The sequence below is a fragment of the Bufo bufo genome, chromosome 5 (assembly GCF_905171765.1).
Source record: "Bufo bufo chromosome 5, aBufBuf1.1, whole genome shotgun sequence".
Taxonomy (NCBI): Eukaryota; Metazoa; Chordata; class Amphibia; order Anura; family Bufonidae; genus Bufo; species Bufo bufo.
The window spans coordinates 144527286-144551415 of record NC_053393.1 but is presented as its reverse complement, the minus strand read 5'-3'; positions in this window follow the sequence as shown (position 1 = coordinate 144551415).

Sequence of the window (24130 nt, the reverse complement as noted above, 5' to 3'; positions counted from 1 at the left end):
AGTTTTAATTTTTTCTGTTTTTTTACGGTGTTCACCTGAGAGGTAAGGTCATGTGATTTTTTTACTTATTTAAGTTTTATACAATAATATTTTTGCGGGATGAGATGACAGTTTGGCACTATTTTGGGGTGCATATGACTTTTTGATCCCTTGCTATTACACTTTTTGTGGTGACAAAAATGGCTTTTTATATTTTTTTATGGTGTTCACCTGAGGGGTTAGGTCATGTGGTATTTTTATAGAGCAGGTCGTTACGGACGCGGCGATACCTAATATGTCTACTTTTTTTTTTTGTCTATTTACTTTATTTTGGGAAAAGGACGCTTTTTTTTTTTTTTACTTGAAATGTTAATTTTTTTTTGTAAAACTTTACTATTATTATATCTTTTTTTTTTTTACTTTATTTTTTGTCCCACTCTGGGACTTCAACTTTTGGGGGTCTGATCCCCTTTACAATGCATTACAATACTTCTGTATTGTAATGCATTGGCTGTAAGTGTATTACACAGTGTAATTCACTTACAGCTTCCTGCCTGTGAGATCCAGGAGGCTGGATCTCACAGGCTGTCACGGAAGGCAGCCATGATGCCTAATTAAGGCATCAGGCTGCCTTCCCTGCCATCGGGTCCCCGTCACAGAAGCGCGGGGACCCGATGGCCACCCCGCACCCAGCAGGATCCCACATGTGCCGCGGTCAGTGCTGTCTGTGGCAGTGCGAGGGTTAATGCGTCTGCATATTTTCACCAATGCCGACGCATACAACAGGGTTTCGGCTATCAGTGACTGCCGGACCCCTGCCGTTGATCAGGCAGGCGCAGCTCCTGCACCCGCCCGATCAGCACACAGTACATGTACGGCACTGGGATTTGTGTCCCACATTTCTGCGCCGTACATGTACGGCGCTGGTATCCTAGGGGTTAAAAAGAAGCTGTGACCTCTTCTGACATGTCTGTTTTTGTAACTACATTTATTCCCCATGCAATAACAATTCTGGAGCATCTATTTTTTGACTATGTTTTGCCATTCCTTTATTATTTCTGCTATAAGTTATAAATAAATTACTTGCTGTTTGCAATGAAGTTACCAGTTGGGGGTGTGTCCTGCCAAGTCTGACATTATCCAATCAGTGCTGCCAATGTCAGACTGTGCAGGGACACGCCCCAACTAGCACCACCCATCTGGACCTCCATTGTAGACTGCTAGTAATTTATTAATAACTTCTAACATGCTGCGGCGTTTCACGGAAAACATACTTTTTAAAAGAGTCAGGCATGGGGAGAAGTGTTCTCTGGGCGGCTTCTCTTTGACTTCTCCCCGTCTGATTGACGGGTCTCTTGGGAGATCCTCTTACAATAAAGTCCAATGGGGTTTTGTCATGGTTTCCGTTGTTTAGACGGTAAGAATAGCCCTGCATGCTCTGCTGTTCTAGCGCCCAATCTGACGTAACTACTGAAGAAGGTTTCGCCGAGTGAACACAGCCTAAACGTCACAGTACGCATAACGTTATATATACATTAAGAAAATGAAGAAACTCTTCAAGCTGTAGGGTGGGTACTTTCCCCTAATTTCTAATGTCATCATTTATCTATTTCTGTGGAAAAAGGAAGCCATACATAAAAGTCCTAACACTAGGAACAGCAGTGACCCCTCAGCAATGCTCCTTTTCACAAAGTTATTCTTACAGCCTCAAGCACTTAACCATAAAGTAATGAATTATTAGGTCGAATGAGTAAAGCGAGTTAACCAGTTTAAGACTTTCCTAGCCTGGAGATAAGGCAATTATTTAGTGATGTAAAAGCAGCAGGGGTGGGTGAAAAAAAACCATTGCAAGACTTCCATCTTTTTCCTTCTCTAAGTAATCCAGCATACACGGTATATCTTACGTTTGTCGTTTGTCATATGAAATATATTTGGTCTCTATCCCATTAAAACTCATGCACACTTGCATATTTGATCAGTATTTGTATTCGTGTTTTTTTTAATCCAGAGTAGATTCTAAATAGAGAAAAAAATAGAAAACAGACTTTTTGGTATTCTGACTTTAGTTTAAAAAAACAGATGCAAAGTTCTAAACAAATATATACAGTGAGTGTGCAAGAAGCCTTAGGCCTCTCGTTAACGTGGCCGTTGTGGTTCCGTTCCGTGCATTTGGGACCGCAACGGATCCAGATTCAACTTGAATGGGTCTGTGATCCATCCGTTCCGCAAAAAGATAGTTCTATTTTTTGCGGAACTGAAGAACGGATCGTAACCCCACGGAAGCACTCCGTAGTGCTTCCGTGGGGTTACGTTCCGTGCTTCCGTTCTGCACCGCACCTCCAGATTTGCGGACCTATTCAAGTGAATGGGTGAATGCACAGTACCGGTGCTCCATTTATTGTGGAACCACCGTATGCGGCCTGCAGCCACGGGAGCACAACGGCCGCGTGAAAGAGGCCTTAGGCTTGGATCACACACTGCAGTTTTGTATGCACTCTAGACAGTCCTCTAGAGCAATGGTTGTCCACCTGTGGTATGCAAACTTAAAGGGGTATTCTCATCTTAATGATCACTGTTAAATCTGTTAATGATTTGACAGTGATCATTTTTCTAAATACATTTTATTACCCAATTCCCACCCTTTTTTTTAGAAAATAAGTCCCCTCTTACCTGATGTTGTCTTTGGTCTCCCCTGGTTACGGCCACCTCTCCTGTCGAATCCCGCCGGGCCGCGCTTGCACAGAAGACTGAAGATTCTCTCCCGGCCGGGCCGCGCAATGTCCTGAACGCGCCTGCCACCGCGCATGCTCCATGATGGCTTCTTCCTGGCCAGTATAGTACAGAGCCGCGAACGCGCACGCCGGCTCTGTACTATACAGGCCAGGAATAAGACACCATAGCGCATGCGCGGCGGCGTGCGCGTTCAGGACATTGCACGGGCCGGCCGGGAGAAAATCTTCAGTCTTCTGCGCAAGCGCGGCCCGGCCAGGAGAAGAATCCAGGAAGTGAACGTCGCGCTCAAGGAAGGTAAGTATGAAAAGGGAAGATGAGAATACCCCTTCAAAGGGGTTGTCTCACTTCAGCAAATAGTATTTATTATGTAGAGAAAGTTAATACAAAGCACTTACTAATGTTTTGTGATTGTCCATATTGCCTCCTTTGCTGGCTTGATTCATTTTTCCATCACATTATACACTGCTCATTTCCATGGTTACGACCACCCTGCAATCCAGCAGCAGTGGCCGTGCTTGCACACTATAGGAAAGGGCCCGGCCTCTCTGGTGACAAGGACGGCAGGAGTGCACATAGGCCAGTGCTTTTTCCTGTGTGTAAGCACGGCCACCACTGATGGATTGCAGGGTGGTCATAACCCTTGGATACAAGTAGTGTATAATGTGATAGAAAAATGAATGAAGCCAGGAAAGGAGGCAATATGGACAATCACAATACATTAGTAAGTGCCTTGTGTTAACTTTCTCTACAAGATAAATGTCATTTGTTAAAGTCTGAAAACCCCTTTTAAGGGTTTGTCCAAGAATAGAAAAATATGGCAATTTTTTCCAATAACAGCACCACACATGTTTCTGAGTTATATTCTGTTTTTGACCACCCTGTAATCCAGCAGCAGTGGTTGTGCTTACACACAGGAAAAAGCACTAAACTATGTGCACTCATTCCGTCCCGGTCACCAGAGTGGCCCGGCCTTTTCCTATAGTGTACAAGCATGGCCACTGCTGTTGGATTGCAGTCCCTGGAAACGAGCAGTGTATAATGCAATTGAAAAATGAATCAAGCCAACAAAGGAAGCAATATGGACAATCACAGTACATTAGTAAGTGCCTTGTATTAACTTTGTCTACATGATAAATTGCATTTTCTGAAGTGACAAAATCCCTTTAAAGGGGTATTCTCATCTTAATGATCACTGTTAAATCTGTTAATGATTTAACAGTGATAATTTTTCTAAATATATTTAATTAACAAATTCCCACCCCTTAGAAGTAAATAAACATATACTTACCTGACTGTTGTCTTCCGTCTCCCCTAGTTACGGCCACCGCTCTTCTCAGGAATCGCGGTGGCCGCGGGTGCGCAGACGACTTCTTCTCTTCTCCCGGTCGGCCGCGCGCTGTACTGAACGCACACGCCGAGGCCGCGCATGCGCTATGGTGATTTCTTCCTGGCCAGTATAGTATACTTGCCAGGAAGAAGTCACCAGGGCGCATGCGCGGCCTCTGCGTGCGCGTTCAGTACAGCGCGCGGCCCGGCCGGGAGAAGACTTCAATCATGATGGAGCCCGCCCCCTGCCGAGTGCCGAAACCAGGAAGTGGACAGCGCGCCGGGAGCAGGTAAGTATCAAATAGCGTGTTGATAATACCCCTTTAGGGAGTACATGTCACAACATCAGGGTTACGCTAAGTTTTAAAAAAAAGACTACCCAAACAATGAAACACACTGACACAAGCTGACTTGATTACTGAGTAGGCATGTCATCTCTGCATGCCCAGCTCAGAATACAGGGAGTGCAGAATTATTGGGCAAGTTGTATTTTTGAGGATTAATTTTATTATTGAACAACAACCATGTTCTCAATGAACCCAAAAAACTCATTAATATCAAAGCTGAATATTTTTGGAAGTAGTTTTTAGTTTGTTTTTAGTTTTAGCTATTTTAGGGGGATATCTGTGTGTGCAGGTGACTATTACTATGCATAATTATTAGGCAACTTAACAAAAAACAAATATATACCCATTTCAATTATTTATTTTTACCAGTGAAACCAATATAACATCTCAACATTCACAAATATACATTTCTGACATTCAAAAACAAAACAAAAACAAATCAGTGACCAATATAGCCACCTTTCTTTGCAAGGACACTCAAAAGCCTGCCATCCATGGATTCTGTCAGTGTTTTGATCTGTTCACCATCAACATTGCGTGCAGCAGCAACCACAGCCTCCCAGACACTGTTCAGAGAGGTGTACTGTTTTCCCTCCTTGTAAATCTCACATTTGATGATGGACCACAGGTTCTCAATGGGGTTCAGATCAGGTGAACAAGGAGGCCATGTCATTAGATTTTCTTCTTTTATACCCTTTTTTGCCAGCCACGCTGTGGACTACTTGGACGCGTATGATGGAGCATTGTCCTGCATGAAAATCATGTTTTTCTTGAAGGATGCAGACTTCTTCCTGTACCACTGCTTGAAGAAGGTGTCTTCCAGAAACTGGCAGTAGGACTGGGAGTTGAGCTTGACTCCATCCTCAACCCGAAAAGGCCCCACAAGCTCATCTTTGATGATACCAGCCCAAACCAGTACTCCACCTTGCTGGCGTCTGAGTCGGACTGGAGCTCTCTGCCCTTTACCAATCCAGCCACGGGCCCATCCATCTGGCCCATCAAGACTCACTCTCATTTCATCAGTCCATAAAACCTTAGAAAAATCAGTCTTGAGATATTTCTTGGCCCAGTCTTGACGTTTCAGCTTGTGTGTCTTGTTCAGTGGTGGTCGTCTTTCAGCCTTTCTTACCTTGGCCATGTCTCTGAGTATTGCACACCTTGTGCTTTTGGGCACTCCAGTGATGTTGCAGCTCTGAAATATGGCCAAACTGGTGGCAAGTGGCATCTTGGCAGCTGCACGCTTGACTTTTCTCAGTTTATGGGCAGTTATTTTGCGCCTTGGTTTTTCCACACGCTTCTTGCGACCCTGTTGACTATTTTGAATGAAACGCTTGATTGTTCGATGATCACGCTTCAGAAGCTTTGCAATTTTAAGAGTGCTGCATCCCTCTACAAGATATCTCACTATTTTTGACTTTTCTGAGCCTGTCAAGTCCTTCTTTTGACCCATTTTGCCAAATAATAATTATGCACACCTAATATAGGGTGTTGATGTCATTAGACCACACCCCTTCTCATTACAGAGATGCACATCACCTAATATGCTTAATTGGTAGTAGGCTTTCGAGCCTATACAGCTTGGAGTAAGACAACATGCATAAAGAGGATGATGTGGTCAAAATACTCATTTGCCTAATAATTCTGCACGCAGTGTACACTCTCTTCCACACTCATGTGTCTTACCATTACATCTGCTGTGCCTGTCCACCCATTGCTACCATCATTGTCCTCCTACAGCTTTGTCACATTGTTATGTTAATAATGGGGGGGTGATTTGGATGTCTGTCTATTTACCCTTCCAGAATGGCAGCTTGTATTGTAGCAAAGGGAGATGGTATTAATAACCACCTGGTATTAATGTGACCCTGCCTCTATATATACCCCGCTGCAGAACCCAAAATAAAGGGTGCACCACTTTGGTTGTGTGATCATTGGCCACTAGCAGTTTATAGTTAGAGCCTACAATAACCCAAAAACCGAACCTCACTCCCCAACTTACTGCAACTTGTACAAAAAAAGAGCAAGGATTTAACAAGGTAAAAAAATCTCATTTTATTAATTATAAATCACATGAACATTACAGGTGAGACTCAAAAGGGACAGAACATGGAGACTGGGCCACAAGAGGGCTCTGCAATGTGGAGAATCACAATGGGGGATAATGTGACCATATACAGCAGAAGCTGTGAATATTGGAGTAGTTGCGGGTGCAATTGCTGTCCCCTAGTGTTGAACAACTATCTAGCTCTTATTCACAGCGTCCAGGCAATGGATGCTGTAGGGTATAATTGGACAGTGCAATACTACTCATAAAGATGGCATATAACAATAACTGTAAATCACTAGTCCCACCCTAATCCAGATACCATGTTACCTACCCATGTTGCTGCTGAAAAATGGTGACACGGTTCCCCCACTGCTTCGACCTCAACACGTGTTTCGCCACGTAGGCTTCGTCAGGAGGTATCTGGATTAGGGTGGGACTAGTGATTTACAGTTATTGTTATATGCCATCTTTATGAGTAGTATTGCACTGTCCAATTACACCCTACAGCAGGGGTAGGCAACCTCCGGCACTCCAGGTGTTGTGAAACTACAACTCCCAGCATGCATACTTGCTCTGCTCTTCTCAGAACTCTCATAGAAATGAATGGAGCATGCTGGGAATTGTAGTTTCACAACAGCTGGAGTGCCGGAGGTTGCTGATCCCTGCCCTACAGCATCCATTGCTTGGACGCTGTGAATAAGAGCTAGGTAGTTGTTCAACACTAGGGGACAGCAATTGCACCCGCAACTACTCCAATATTCGCAGCTTCTGTTAATTGTCTGTTACCTGCTGTATATGGTCACATTATCCCCCATTGTGATTCTCCACATTGCAGAGCCCTCTTGTGGCCCAGTCTCCATGTTCTGTCCCTTTTGAGTCTCACCTGTAATGTTCATGTGATTTATAATTAATAAAATGAGATTTTTTTTACCTTGTTAAATCCTTGCTCTTTTATTGTACACTAGCAGTTTATACTCTGTCAATCTCAGCTCAATCACATTAAAGGGGTAGTCCAAGATTTTCATATTGATGGCCTATCCTCAGGATTAGTCATCGGTATCTGGTGAAGGTCTGTTACCCTGCACCCCCACCAATCAGCTGTTGAAGCCGCAGGCGCTCTGGCTTCCTTGACCAGTGATGTCACCTTCATGGCTTAGGCGCTGCTCAATCCCATCTAAATCAATGTGCCTGAGATGGAATACCAAGCACAGCCACTATACAATGTAAGGCACTGTGCTTGGTAAGCTGTGAGGTGGCAGCCGCGCTGAAAAACTTAAAGGGGTTGTCCAACGTTCTGATATAGATGGCCTATCATTAGGATAGGTCAGTAATATCTGATTAGTGGAGGTCCAACTCCTGGGACCCCTGCTGATCTTCTGTTGGAAGAGGTCATGGCCTTCTAGTCAGCGCAGCTGCCACCTCACAGCTTTCCAAGCACAGTGCAGACAGGGGTGCAGGGTAATGGACCCCCGCCGATCAGATACCGATTATCTTGAGGATAGACCATCAATATCAAGATTTTAAACAACCCCTTTAATGTGATTGACAGAGTATAAACTGCTACTGGTGCTTGGTCATTAATAGTGTTGAGCGCGAATATTTGAATAGGAAATTTTAATCGCGAATATCGGCACTTCGAGAATTTGCGAATATTTAGATTATAGCGCTATATATTTGTAAATTTGAATATTAATTTTTTTCCTCCACAGTACACAAGCTTCTATCTTGTGGGCCAATGACAAGGCTGCAAAAGCTTAGCAACTTCCCTAGCAACCAATAGGAAAGTTGCCTACCCCTATATAAGAGAACCTCCCCACAGCCATTTTGTGCTGTTTCATGCAGTTGTGTGAGAGAGAGGAGTGTGATCTTTGTGCTGTGCTGAATTCCTGTGACTTCTGATACCTCATATATATAATCTAGATCAGTGGTGCCCAACCATTTTTCGTCTGAGGGCCTCACTAGACTTGGCATAAATTTCGCGGGCCGGAACCAGGTAGCTTTGCCAGAAAGAAATGCAAACGCTGTGAGGGGGCACGTGTGAGCATTACTACTGTGAGGGGGCACATATCTGGGCATAACTACTGTGAGGGGGCACATGTCAGGGCATAACTACTGTGAGGGGGCACATGTCAGGGCATAACTACTGTGAGGGGGCACATATCAGGGCATAACTACTGTGAGGAGGGCACATATCAGGGCATAACTACTGTGAAGAGGGCACATATCTGGGTATAACTACTGAAAGGGGGCACATGCGAGCATTACATCTGTGAAGAGGGCACATATCTTGGCATTATTACTGTGAGGGGGCACATATCTGGGCATAACTACTGTGAAGGGGCACATATCTGGGCATAACTACTGTGAGGGGGCACATATCAGGGTATAACTACTGTGAGGAGGGCACATATCAGGGCATAACTACTGTTAAAAGGGCACATATCAGGGCATAACTACTGTGAGGGGGCATGAGTGAGCATTACTACTGTGAAGAGGGCACATATCTTGGCATTATTACTGTGAGGGGGCACATATCTAGGCATAACTACTGTGAGGGGGCATGTGTGAGCATTACGTCTGTGAAGAGGGCACATATCTTGGCATTATTACTGTGAGGGGGCATGTGATGTATACATGTGTGTAATGTATGTAGTGCAGTATGTGATGATCACACACTGCACTACATACATTACACACATGTATACATCACATACTGCGCTGTCACCTTCTTCTGCAGGTCTACCTTGATGTCTGGTCTTTAGGCTTCAGTCAGATCCAACACCGCCATGCTTGCGCCGTGTGCCCGACACCACCAGGAGCTGGCCCCTCCTCCTTTTATCTCCCGCCGGCTTCTCCTACAGCAGGGCGCTCTATCGCTCCAGTGCCCGCCCAATCTTACCAATCAGGAGCGTAGCTAGAAATGACTGGGCCCCATAGCAAAAAAAATTATGGCCCCCCCCCCCCTCCCGGATCTCCCACCCCCACATACCTATCAGAACTCCCACCCCTTCCAGAGCTCCCACCCCAACATCCCCACACCCCTCACTAGATCCCCCTCAGTGTCATCCACAGTTCCCCCCTCAGTGTCATCCACAGATCCCCCCCTCAGTGTCATCCACAGATCCCCCCTCAGTGTCATCCACAGATCCCCCCCCTCAGTGTCATCCACAGATCCCCCCTCAGTGTCATCCACAGATCCCCCCCCTCAGTGTTATCCACAGATCCCCCCCTCAGTGTCATCCACAGATCCCCCCTTCAGTGTCATCCACAGATCCCCCCCCCCCTCAGTGTCATCCACAGATCCCCCCCCTCAGTGTCATCCACAGATCCCCCCCCCTCAGTGTCATCCACAGATCCCCCCCCTCAGTGTCATCCACAGATCCCCCCCTCAGTGTCATCCACAGATCCCCCCTTAGTGTCATCCACAGATCCCCCCCTCAGTGTCATCCACAGATCCCCCCCTCAGTGTCATCCACAGATCCCTCCCCCCTCAGTGTCATCCACAGATCCCTCCCCCCTCAGTGTCATCCACAGATCCCTCCCCCCTCAGTGTCATCCACAGATCCCTCCCCCCTCAGTGTCATCCACAGATCCCCCCTCAGTGTCATCCACAGATCCCCCCCTCAGTGTCATCCACAGATCCTCCCCTCAGTGTCATCCACAGATAACCCCCCCTCAGTGTCATCCACAGATCCCCCTCAGTGTCATCCACAGATATCCCCCCTCAGTGTCATCCACAGATATCTACCACCAGTGTCATTCACAGATATCCCCCCATCAGTGTCATCCACAGATATCCCCCCTCAGTGTCATCCACAGATATTCCCCCCCTCAGTGTCATCCACAGATATCCCCCCCTCAGTGTCATCCACAGATATCCCCCTCAGTGTCATCCACAGATCCCCCTCAGTGTCATCCACAGATATCCCCCCCTCAGTGTCATCCACAGATATCCCCCCCACCCAGAGCCGCTTCTTAGCTCATTTATTCACTGCACTTGCCTTGCCTCTGTGAAATTGAAGAGAAGTGCCGTAATCGCGCACAGGCGCACTGGCAGAGGCCAGAAAAGACGGTGCATGCACACTTCAATGCCTCTGCCAGTGCGCCTGTGCGAGATTATGGCGCTTCTCTTGAATTTCACAGAGGCAAGTGCAGTGAATAAATTAGCTAGGAGGTGGCACTGGACGGGGAGATTGCAGGCACAAGCAGCATCGTTTTGTCGCCTGTGCTGTTCGCAGTGCGCCCTGCGCGGGCCGCATGAAACGGCTTCGCGGGCCGCATTTGGCCCGCAGGCCGTAGGTTAGGCATCACTGATCTAGATAGTATTAGATAGTGTAGGTTAGTGAGTGAATAGTGTAGCTGATAGGTTCCAGTGTAGGGTGTTAGATACGTTAGTTAGCTCATATATATAATCCAGATAGTTAGTGTTAGATAATCGGTGTAGGTTAGTAAGTGAATAGTGTAGCTTATAGGGTCCAGTGCAGCAGGGCCGGCGCTTCCATAGAGACAAGGGGGGCAATTGCCCCCGGGCCCCCGAGTCCTTAGGGGCCCCCTCGCGCCGGCCCGCAACTAACTTTAGACAGGCAGGACAGTCAGTAGGAGATGAGCGCTTCCATTGTGAAAGCGCTCATCTCCAGTCATCTGTATCGCAGTCCTCAGGACAGCGATACAGATGGCTGTGCGGCAGGGGAGGGAGAGGTGTGTCCCTTTCCCTTCCTCTGATAGGCTGCAGGCACTAGACCGGCAGCCTATCAGAGGCCGGCGCAGGTGGTGCGATGACGTCATCGCGCCGCCTGACCCCTGAGCCGTACACAGCGCGGGACACAGGCCGGAAGAGGCCTGCATCGCATCGCTGCCAAGGAGGTAAGTATAAGTGTTTTTTTTCTTTTTTTTTCTTTCTGTACAATACTGGGGGGGCGGCTGGCTATGGCTATGGCTAGTGGCACATGATGGGGGGCCGCCTATGACTACTGGCAAATGATAGGGAGGGGCCCTATGGCTACAGGCAAATGATAGGGGGGGCCCTATGGCTACTGGCACATGATAGGGGGGGCCGCCTATGGCTAGTGGCACATGATGGGGGGGCCCTATGGCTACTGGCACATGATAGGGGGGGCCGCCTATGGCTAGTGGCACATGATGGGGGGGCCGCCTATGACTACTGGCAAATGATAGGGGGGGGCTATGGCTAGTGGCACATGATAGGGGGGGCCCTATGGCTAGTGGCACATGATAGGGGGGGGCCCTATGGCTACTGGCACATGATAGGGGGGACCTATGGCTAGTGGCACATGATAGGGGGGGCCCTATGGCTACTGGCACATGATAGGGGGGGGCCGCCTATGGCTACTGGCACATGTTGATGGGGGGCTCAGGCTACTGGCACATGATAGGGGGGCCCTATGGCTACTGGCACATGATAGGGGGGGGGCCTATGGCTACCGGCACATGTTGATGGGGGCTCAGGCTACTGGCACATGATTGGGGGACATCTATGGGGGCACTTCTTACTGGCACATTATTGGTGACACTATAGGGGCATCTACTGAGGCCACAAAGAACGGTTATTTTATATGGGGGTTCTGTATACGGGCATTTTATACTGGGACACATTGTGGTGGGTACTATGGGGAAGGGGGGAGAGGACTACTATGGGGTCATCTACGGGGGCACTGAGAAGGGGTATTTTATGCTTACAAATTATGAGGGACACTGAGGGCATCTACTGGTGCACTATATATCGGGCATTTTATACTCGTACATTATGGAGGGCACTAGGGGGGAGAGGAGCACTATGGGGGCATTTACTGGGGTCACTATATAGGGGTATTTTACATTGGCACATTATGGGAGCACTTTGGGGACATTAGCTCAACTAGGGGCATTACAAGGGGGTATTTTTTGCACATTATAAGGAGAGATATTTCTACTGGGGGGGCATTATGATGGGCTTTATTACTCCCCCATGGTATGACCCCCTAGTAGCAGCTCCATCCTCTCCCTGCTCTGCTATCCCTCTGCCCCTTCTCCAAATCCTTATTATGAAATCTTTCTCATTAGGATAAAGCACAACATCAGCTCCGCCGAGCCCCCGGCCAAAGTGTGGAAGTGGCGTCCGAGATCCCCAAGGGTCAGGTAACTGTAAGTGTTCATGTGAAATATGTTTATGCTATACACATATAGCCTCCACTGTGCCCCAAAATATACAGTTTCTTCTGTAAAAGTCATCAAGTGTCATGGGGGGGGGGGGGGGCCCCTTATTGTTTTTCGCCCCAGGGCCCCATTTCACCTAGAACCGGCCCTGCAGTGCAGGGTGTAGTGTAGGTTAGCTAGAGATATAGTATAGTGTAGGCTTTTGCTGTCTGTTTCGTCTGTGTTTTAGGGTTTCGTGTGGGTAGTGATTAGTGTCAGCGTCTTTTGTCTTTGAAATTTATTTTTTATTTTTCTGTGTTTTAAAGTTAGTGTTTTAAGGTTTGGTGTGGGTAGTGATTAGTGTCCACGACTTTTGTCTGTGAAAAAAAAAACAACCCCAAAAAATGAGTTTTTCTGTGTTTTAGGGTTAGTGTGGGTAGTGATTAGTGTCAGCGTCTTTTTTCTGTGAATTTTTTATTATTTTTTTCTGTGTTTTAGGTTTTCGTGTATATTTTATTTTACATTTTCTGCCCCATTGTCCCCAACCCAATAAAGTTTGCCCAAATTCCCTCATTATTTTCCTTAAATATTTTTTTTGTATATAAAAACACATTATGAGTACACGTGGGCGTGCCGTCAGCCATAATCGTGGTAAGGGAGTTGGTTCCAGTGCTGGACCACTGCCAGCACGGGGCTGCTCCTCTACCTATGGAGGGGCGGGCGCAGGTGGCAGGGGTGTACGCCTCATCCGTGATTTTTTTGGGGCGTGGCAGTCGCCCCATTTCATCATTTCAAGACGCCGAGGCAGTGGTGTCATTCGTGACACAAGCTAGTGGCACGTAGTCCTCTGCCCCGGCTCTGAGCAGCAGCAGCTCTCCGCCTCCTGCAGGACCAGCCCCCAACCCCCAAGAATCGACCCTGATGTTGTTTGACAGCGACAGTGAGAGGGACATCTTGGGGGTGGTAATGCAGGAAAGTGAGCTAGAGCTTGCTCAGGACCTTTTAGAAGGGATGGAGGAGGAGGGGGTACCGCCCACCAGTACCCCAGTGACATCCCTTCCAACTGGTGCGGGTGGTTTCAGCCACAGAACTCCCGCACCTAGTCAGATCCAGGTGTCAGCGAGGGGACAGTGGAGCCAGGTCAGGGGCTCCACGTCTGCTGTTCCCCTCAGTCAACCACTGGTCGACCTTGGGTCTGACATTACAGGGGATGAAGAGGAGGGCGACTTAGAATGGGTGCCACCTCCCTTGTCAGGTGACAGCAGCACTGATGAGGAAGGTAGGCGCCCGAGGCAAATGGTGCTCCAGGTCACCAGGGAGCCCAGTGGCAGGGGCTCCACTGGTAATGGCTTCAGGAGGCGGCGGCAGCAGCAGCAGTGCGCACCGAGCCCACCTGTGCGCACAGAGCCCGAACAGGCGCAAGCCAGCACCACCCCATCTGACAGGAGGTCGGTGCGTAAGTTGCCTGTTTGGGCTTACTTCACCCTGACAGCGGACGATGTGACAATTGCCATTTGTCAGCTGTGCCATGCCAGGGTGAGGAGAGGGAGGTCTGTTGCTCGACGGGGTACCACTGCCTTTACCCATCACCTGAGAGTAAACCACTGGCGGAAGTGTGAACAGATGCAGGGTGGTCGCAGCAGCGCCAGCACCAGTGCGCAGGGGACAGCAGCTCCTGCCACTGTCCTGCAGCCACCCCACCCCCTTCCAACAATGCATTCCCACCTCCCACTCCCTCTCCTAGAAGTACTGGTACTGGCAGCCAGACCTCTGCCTCCCCTGCACCCTCCTCTATCGCCTCCACTGCCATCCTGCGTCAGCCTTCGGTTGCCAACGCATTTGAACGTACCTCGCCCTTTGTCCCCGGGGACCGAAGCGTGCGTTCACTCAATGGACTCCTGGCAAAGGTTATTGCCCAACATCTGCTGCCCTTCAATATTGTTGACTGCAATCCATTCTGGCAGATGTTGGAGCAGGCCCAACCCAGATGGCTTGTCCCCAGCCGCCATTTCTTTGCCAGGACCGGCGTCCCTGTTCTACACCAGCACATTGTGCAGAATGTATCCCTGTCGCTGGATCACGCTATCAGCGTCAGGGTGCATCTGACAATGGATGCCTAAACCAGCAGACATGGGTAGGGATGATACAGCCCATTGGGTGTCCCTCCGAGGTGCCGGGGAGGGATCATCAGATGTGGCGGCATCTCAGTTTGTGGTGCTGCCCCGGGGTGTCCGGAGGGCAAACTGCTGCTCTCCCTCAAGCCACTGTCTCCACCGATGCTGAGCCCCCCAGCAAGCGTCCCCGTAGCTACACAAGTGTGGGACACGTCCGCTGCCAGGCCGTGCTCCAGCTTGTGAACTTAGACACACTGGACCTGATGTTCTGGCCGCCCTCCAGGCTCAGGTCCACAAGTGGCCGACACCCCGAAGGCTCCAGGCAGCTAAGGTTGTCTGTGACAACGGCAGCAACCTCCTCGCCGCCCTCAATGCTGGCAGTCTAACACACGTGCCCTGCATGGCACATGTCCTCAACCTTGTGGTCCAGAAGTTCCTACGCACATATCCAAGGTTGAGCGACATCGTGCAACGTGTACGTAGGATTGCCAGCCACTTCCGCCACTTCCCAACCACCACCGCGTCCCTGTCCAAACTGCAGTAGGACAACAGCCTGCCACCTCACAGGCTGATTGTTGACAGCGTGACTCGGTGGAACTCCACCCTCCATATGCTGGAGAGGTTGTGGGAGCAGCGACGGGCAGTGAAAGAATACCTGCTGGACCAAGGCGCTTCCGGGCCAACACACCCACTCCCCTACATCACCAATGCAGAGTGGGGGCAGATACACCAGGTCTGCCACATGTTGGCCCCATTCGAGCAGGCAACCAAGATGGTCAGCAGGAAACATGTCGGCCTCAATGACATGCTCCCCATAGTGTTCCTGCTGGACAGGACACTAGATCGCCTACTCGATGCTGGGGAGAGTGCCTTGGTGGAGCAAGAAGAGGCAACAATGCAGGAGGAGGAAGAATTTGTTGAGGAGTTTGCCGACGTCCAGGAGTCTGGGCCTGGTCAGGAGGGGGGGTGCTGGGGGCACCGTTAGTCTGGGGGTGGGGTGGCTCCCAAAGGGAGCAGCACCAGCAGGAGGGCCAAGATGTCATGGTCCTGCGCAGCCAAGAAGAGTCATAGCGGGCTGTCCTCTTCCACATGGCTGCCCACATGCTGCGATGCCTCAGGAAGGGACCCCCGGATCAAGAAAATTAAGGAGAGGGATGATTTTTGGTTGGCCACCCTTTTGGACCCTCACTGCAAGGGGAAACTGGAGCAGTTCATCCCAGCCAGCCGGAGGGATGCCCGTATGAATAACCTGCGGGCCTGTCTGATCCTCCGGCTGGAGCAGGCAAACCCTCAGCCTCACGCTCCAGTTCTCCCCGCCCATCTCACCCAGCAGGTGGCTGGCCCAAGCAGCTCCAGCCGAGTGGGTGAGATGAGGTTGTTCTACCAGCCTGCACGATCCAGTAGCAGCAGCAGTCACCACCAGCGGCTGGCCTGCATGGTGGCAGACTACATGGGATCCGTCGGTTCTTCCGACAGCATGACCACTGATGACCCCATGGAGTACTGGGTTGCCAGGCTGGACACATGCCGTGAGTTCGCTCAGTATGCGCTGGAAGTAGTGTCTTGCCCCCCCATCCAGCATACTGTCTCCGTGGACAGACTGACATTTATCAAAATGAACAAGTCCTGGATTGACAGCGACTTCTTGGCCCCCGCCGTCGGTTCCAGGCGCTGAAGGGACCCTTGTCAATCCCTCTCCTTGGCTCTCCCTCCCAAACTTCGTTGTTTTTTAACATATGTTTTTATCTTGATGAATTTATTTATATATTTATTTATGGATGAATTTTTTTTATATATTTATTTATAACTTTATTTATATATTTCTGTATTGAATTTATTTATGTATTTATTTATTTATTTATGGATGCATTTTTTAATAGATTTATTTATTTATTGATGACTTTATTTATATATTTCTCTATTGTTGAATTTCTTTACGTATTTTTTTGGCGAACAATTACATTTTTTTTTCCAATCGATGAGTTTATTTATATATTTTTTCATGAATTTATTAAGTCTCTTATTGATTTATTCATTCATTTTAGGCTACTTTCACACTTGCGGCAGTGTGATCCGGCGGGCAGTTCCGACGACGGAACTGCCCGCCGGATCTGCCGATCTGGCGCTGACTGAAAGCATTTGTGAGACGGATCCGGATGCGGATCCGTCTCACAAATGCATTGCAAGGACGGATCCGTCTCTCCGCTTGTTGTGTGGACAGACGGATCCGTCTTGTATCTTTTTTCACATTTTTATTGGTCTGCGCAGGCCGGAAGGACTGATCCGGCATTCCGGTATTTTGAATGCCGGATCAGGCACTAATACATTCCTATGGGAAAAAATGCCGGATCTGTAATTCAGGCATGTCTTCAGTTTTTTTCGCCGGAGATAAAACCGTAGCATGCTATGGTTTTATCTTTTGCCTGATCAGTCAAAACGACTGAACTGAAGACATCCTGATGCATCCTGAACTGATTACTCTCCATTCAGAATGCATGGGGATATGCCTGATCAGTTATTTTCCGGTATAGAGCCCCTGTGACGAAACTCTATGCCGGAAAAGAAAAACGCTAGTGTGAAAGTACCCTAATAATTTTTTTTAATATATATAGAATAACGGGCGCTAGAACAGTAGTACATAAACATTTGTAGGAACAGTAGATCTTAAATGTCAAGGGAACTTGACCACATTGCCTTTTTGTGTCGAATAACTAGATTAAATTGATAAATTTTTTCAGCCCTAGTATGGTGTAACCCTTAGTCCTCTGTGTGATCTCTGCACACAGCGCTCCACACGCTGCCCACACCGGTCTGCTCTCAGTTTCCATATCGGGCACATTGAGCCTGGAGAAGAACACTGCGGTAACGCAGTCTGCCACGCCGTGTGATGATTCCTCCAAGCCAGAGGGCAGCAGGACTGGCGTGGTTTAGCAGCGGCTCTCTCATCCTCTTTTTGTCTGTGAAGAGTCATGGTTACCGACGCTCGCACGACCCATACATGATCAGGGCCACACACACACGTCATGCTCCAGCCATCGGCAGCACTCAGCCGTCCTCTGCCCGTCAGAAGCCAGTGAGGAACCAGCTTGCCTCGGCCCGGGTGTGGAAGTGTCAACGGCTCTGCCGCCGGGATCAGTTCCCCTCCCTTCGGTGATGACTCAGTTACGGTCCCCTGCTGCTGGCGGGGTCTTTGGCCGCTGCCTCCAGTGCGCAGCCCGGATCATCGATCGCAGGTCATGCTGCAGAATAAGCCCTTAGCTACGAGGCTTGGCTACACACGGGGGGTAGTGTCACACAGCCCAGGGCAGACTTCACGAGGAAGGGGCTGACAGGCACCGGGGAGCACCTACACTGTCATCCAGCAAAGCGGAGTCTGTTTTAAAGGCACCATGTGTTCTGGAGTTACATAGAACTGATGGTAAACTTAGCCCACAAAACGAATGCAGCTGTGCTTCCTTCTTTGTGACATAGAAAAGTTCCAGAAAAACGTACAGTAATCCGGTCCTCTACAATGCAGATGTCTGTAGGGGGAGAAAATTTCAGGGCTTCCAGGGAAAGATGGGGTAAATAGATAGATTATAGCATGATGGACAACATGTATATATTTATCTAACCCATCTCTCTCTGGAAGCCCTGCATTATTCTACCCCTCCAGACCTCTGCATTGTATAGGACCGGATTACTGTACATTTTTTATGAACTTAAAGGAAACCTGTCAGCGGCAAAAACCACCCCAAACTGCCAGCAGTACTTTCAAGTAGCCGGCAGTGTGTTTCTAATGATGATTTTCTTCCTGCAGTCAGATGCTGTAAAAGCAGGAAAAAACTATCTTTTATCCTCCGTCCGCGCTATTTTCGAGTCACTCTTGAAGTCAAGCGGGCAGCGGCCTCCTTACTTCAAATCAAGGTAACTGCGCCCCCTTCCCTGTGACTGACAGCGCTTATGCCAGACAGCCGGCTGGCTTTGCCGAACAGCCGGCTGTCAGTCATAGGAGAAGGGACTGGGAAGGGGACGCGGTTACCTTGACTTGAAGCAAGGAGGCCGCTGCCCCCTTGACTTCAAGAGTGACTCGAAAATAGCGCGCTCAGGAGATAAAAGATCGTTTTGTCCTGCTTTTACCGCATCTGACTGCAGGAAGACAATTATCATTAGAAACACACTGCTGGCTACTTGAAGGTACTGCTGGTGGTTTGGGGTGGTTTTTGCCACTGACAGGTTCCCTTTAAAGGACTATGAATTTCTATGTCAAGTCCACAAAGATGAAGCAAAGCTGCATTTGTTTTGTGGGGTAAGTTTACCGGCTGTTCGATGTAACTCGAGAACAGATGGTGCCTTCAAAACAGACTCCAAACTCCGCTCTGCTGGATGACAGTGTAGGTGCTCCCTGGTGCCTGTCAGCCCCTTCCTGGTGAAGTCTGCCATGGGCTGTGTGACACTACCCCCATGTGTAGCCAAGCCTCGCAGCTAAAGGCTTATTCTGCAACATGACCTGAGATCGATGATCTGGGCTGCTCACTGGAGGCAGCCACCAAGGACCGCGCCAGCAGCCGGGGACCGTGACTGAGTCATCACCGAGGGGAGGGGAACTGATCCCAGCTGCAGAGCTGGGGACACTTCCACACCCAGGCCAAGACAAGCTAGTTCCTCACTGGCTTCTGTGCTCTGACGGGCAGAGGACAGCTGGGTGCTGCCGATGGCTGGAGCACGGGGTGTGTGTGGCGCTGATCATGTATGGGTCCTGCGATCCGTGGTAACCATGCCTCTTCACAGACAAAAGGAGGATGACAGAGCCGCTGCTTTACCACGCCAGTCCTGCTGCCCTCTGGCTTGGAGGAATCAGCACACAGGGCGGCAGGCCTTGTTACCGCAGTGTTTTTTCTAGACTCAATATGCCCGATATGGAAACTGAGAGCAGAGCTGTGCTGGCAGCGAGTGGAGCTAATGTCGTACTAATTTATTGCGGGCTGTACAAACTTAAAATACAATCTATAAACAATTTTGTCAAAGGAAAAAATTGCTTTTTGTATGCATGGGAGAACATTCCTGCTCTAGACGACAAACCTGATGCTGTAAGAGCTGTCTAAGTTTATTTTTGTTGTTGCCCAGGTCTGGTGGGGGCCCATTCCTGGGAACACATTCTTGCTGCAAACAAAGAACCTGCTGCTGCTTTCAGAGGTGTCTAAGTTTATTTGTGTTGTTGCCCATGTCTGGTGGGGGCCCATTCCTGGGAACACATTCCTGCTGCAGACAAAGAACCTGCTGCTGTCTGTTCCTGCTCAGTTAGGCCAAGCTATGTGTAGGCCTTAGACTCGACCATTAACATGTACCTGCTGCTGCTGTCTGTCCTTATCATGTTAAGTTATGTGTAGGCCTTATACTCCACCGTTACCTTTATCTGCTGCTGCTGTCTGTCCTGATCTTGCTGAGTTATGTGTCGGCCTTGTCCTACAGCGTTACCATTTTCCTGCTGCTGTCTGTTCTGTTCCTGCTAATTTAGGGCCAGCTATGTGAATGCCTTATACTACAGCGCTACCATTTCCCTGCTGCTGTCTGTTCTATTCCTGCTGATTTACGCCAAAATATGTGTACGCCTGACACTACAGCGTTACCATTTTCAAGAAGCTTCTGTCTGTCCTGATATTACTGAGTTAGTCCCAGCTACATATATGCCCTATACTACAGCGTTACTATTTCACTGCTTCTGTCTGCTCTGTTCCTGTTAATTTACGCCCAAATATGTATATGCTTTACACTACAGCGTTACCATTTACCTGCTGCAGTCTGTCCTGCTCCTGCTGAGTTTGGTCTAGCTAGGTGTAGGCCTTATACTATACCCTTAACAATTACCTGCTGCTGATGTCTGTCCTGATCCTGCTGAGGACTACCATCATTGACTACTTATTTGCCCTTTGACTTTATCAACTATCGAGTATTAGAATTCTCTTAAACTGGTGTGCATGCATAATTTTTTGCGCATGTACTCTGTTCATCATATATTGTCAATATTTACATATATCTATATATTCTTTTTAATAAAATACAATCATCCGGTGTTACGCTTCATTCACCCAAAAACCTTTTTTAATTTATTTCATTTTATCTGTTATAATTTTGCTTTACTTGGGTTTTGGGAGGCCCTGGTGTGGTTCTAAAACTAGGTGGGGACCGCATGTGGGCTTCCCTTTTCAAAATGTCTTGTGCAGTTCTCATTGTACAGGACTGATTGAGGACCCTAATTAAATTTTATTATTTTATTATTTTCTTGTTTGTTTTAATCAGGATTTAGGTTCGAACATAGCATTGTCTGTAGTCCTGAACAGGATGCCTGACTTCCATGTTGACCTCCCCACATGGTTGGGTGTGACTGGTGTTATTCTCATCCGTGTGGTAATCTTGTTTTGGGAATGGAGCGTTATTGCCACATGTATAAAAATATATATACATTTTTATTTGATGTTACTTCTTGACAACTATGAAATTATACTGTGCACATTAAATTTTTATAGAATCAAAGCTTTAATTTTTTTTTATATAACCTGTGGAATATATAATATTCTTGAAGCCATGTCACCATTTTGGGAGTTATTCTTATCATTTCCAAGGTTTGCTATCATGTGACCGCATAGAACGGATGCGTTTGTGGCTCAGCTTGCGAACACGTGATCTGTTATCATGTGAACACCCTGTCTATGGACACTAGCGGCCTGTGTGTGTTCCTCCTTCGATGCAATAACATTATTGCATTAAATTTTTCGTTATGTAATGCGTAAGTAATGCGCCAACATGCGCTGTTAACCAAACGGGACGCTATATTGGATCCATGCTGGTTAGTTCTTGGCCCCCTCCATTATGTTTTTAATCGGTACACCGGATATTTTAATGACAAAATTGCTTTTTGACATATTTTTTTAATCTGGAATTGTGATGAATTAAGGAGATAATATGAATTCACATATTTTAATGGAAGTTAATAATCTCTTAACAGTATAGATACTTGTATATTATAGAATTTTTTTTACATTATATTTTATGTTTAGACACAATACGAATCAAACACTTTAAATCTAATTCAATTAGTAATAGTTTTCATTAAATAATCACCTGAGTTTGTATTTGTAATTGGCACCATTCACTTTTGTTACTGCTTGAGAAAGGTCCCATTGTGTGGACTGAAACGTCGCTTTTGGTTGAATAAACGCACATTTTCTTAAGGCTGTGCCGATTCATGTGTGTGTATATATATATATATATATATATATATATATATATTGCAATTTGTATGCATGGGAACACATTCCTGCTGCCAACAAAGAACATACTGCTGTCAGAGGTGTATACGTTTGTTTTTGGGTTGCCATGGTCTGGTGGGGGCCCATTCCTGGAAACATATTCCTGCTACAAACAAAGAACCAGCTCCAGTCTGTTCTGACTGAGTTTGGCCCAGCTATGTGTAGGCCTTATACTACACCATTACTATTTACCTACTGATATCTGTCCGGATGAGTTTGGGTGAGCTATGTGTAGGCCTTATACTACACCTTTACCATGTACCTGCTGATGCTACTGTCTGTCCTGATCCTGCTGAGTTTTGTGTAAGCCGTTTACTCCACCATTACCTTTACCTGCTGCTGCTGTCTGTCCTGATCCAGATGAGTTTGCCCCAGGACTAAAAGGGCCTTCCTGCAATCTTATAGGTTAAAATTAATCAAAAACATAACAATATCTAAAAACAAAAGCACACGTGGTAACGTAAAGAAATATTTATTAACAATGTTGATGAACAAATATGCCTTTAAGGCAACTTTTTTAGTTGTTTATGGAGGTCCAGCAACTCATGGATCCCCTTACGGTGCCGCTCCTTCAGCTAATGCACCTTCCTATCCAGATGCTGCTGCTGCTGATGTAACCCCCTTTGCTGCTCCCGTATTATCTTTTGCTGGGCGCTGATCTCCAGTATTGCCCTTTGGTCGGCCTGCTGCAGCTGCATAATTTTTTATTTTTTTTAACTTACTGAGTATTGTTAGGATTTAATTTTTTTTAAAAATTACTTTCAATTAAGATTAAGAGGCAATTAGTGCATTGTGTGTAGTATTTGTTCAAGCACTGACGATTAACATTACAACTTGTTAGTTAATGATATTTATGATGATTATATAGTTTGTTAGTTAGTGATAGTTAAGTATAGTATAATGTTATTTAATTGGTTAGGTAGTGCTAGTTCAGTACAGTATAATTGTATTTAGTTGGTTAGTTTGTGATAGTTATGTAGAGTATAATGTTATTTAGTTGTTAAGTTAATGGTTTTTAGGTAGATTACATACAGTAGTTAGTGTCCAGTATTGTTGTTTTCTATTACTGTAGTGTGTGTTGTCCCCTCATTTTTGGCCCTTTGTTTCTGTACATGTTATAGATACAGAATTATATTGCTGTGTGCACATATTTACCCTCCTGGCAGGGGCTGATGACAACCTCGTCCTCCTCCTCTTCTTCCTCATCAGGAGCTGGGGGGGAGGGGAATGCGGCTGCAGAGAGGGACCAGCCTCTTTGGCCTCCACCATTTCGCCAACATCAGGTGGTGGTGGAGCATCTGCATGCTGGGAAGTTCCAGCATGCTCTCCCTCCTCCTCCTCCTCCTCCAATGCTGAGACCACAACTACCACAATATCCCCCTGTAATCACACAATGTTCAGAATTTAGACAAACAACTCAGAACTCATAACAAATGCAAATGCACTCCTTAATGACCGGGCCATTTTTCTCCTTTCTGCCCAGGCCATTTTAAGAAAATCTGACATTTGTCACTTTATGTGGTAGTAACTTTAAAACGCTTTTACTTATCCAGGCCATTATGAGATTGTTTTCTTGTCACATATTGTATTTCATGACAGTGGAAAAATTCAATCACAAAATGTCATTTGTATTTTTTTTTTTATACAACATTTACCAAAAATTTGATCACTTGGTATTACGCTTTTTGTGATTTAAGGTGTCAAAAAAAATGGCTTTTTTGTCACAGTTTTTATTTTCTTTTTTTTTTTTACACTGTTAACCTGAGGTCATGTGATATTTTTATACTGCTGGTTATTACGGACGTGGCGATACCTAATAAGTATATATAGATATATATTTTTGTATTTTATTATTACACAATAATAGCATTTTTGAACCAAAATAAATCATGTTTTAATGTCTCCATATTCTGAGAGCCATATTTTTTTTATTTTTTTGGCGATTGTCTTAGGTAGGGGCTCATTTTTTGTGGGATGAGGTGACGGTTAAATTGCTACTATTTTGGGGGTCATATGCCGTTTTGATTGCTTCATGTTGCACTTTTAATGATGTAATCTGACAAAGAAATGGTTTATTTAGCACAGTTTTTATTTTATTTATTTTAACGGTGTTCACCTGAGGGGTTAGGTCATGTGATATTTTTATAGAGCCGGTCGATACGG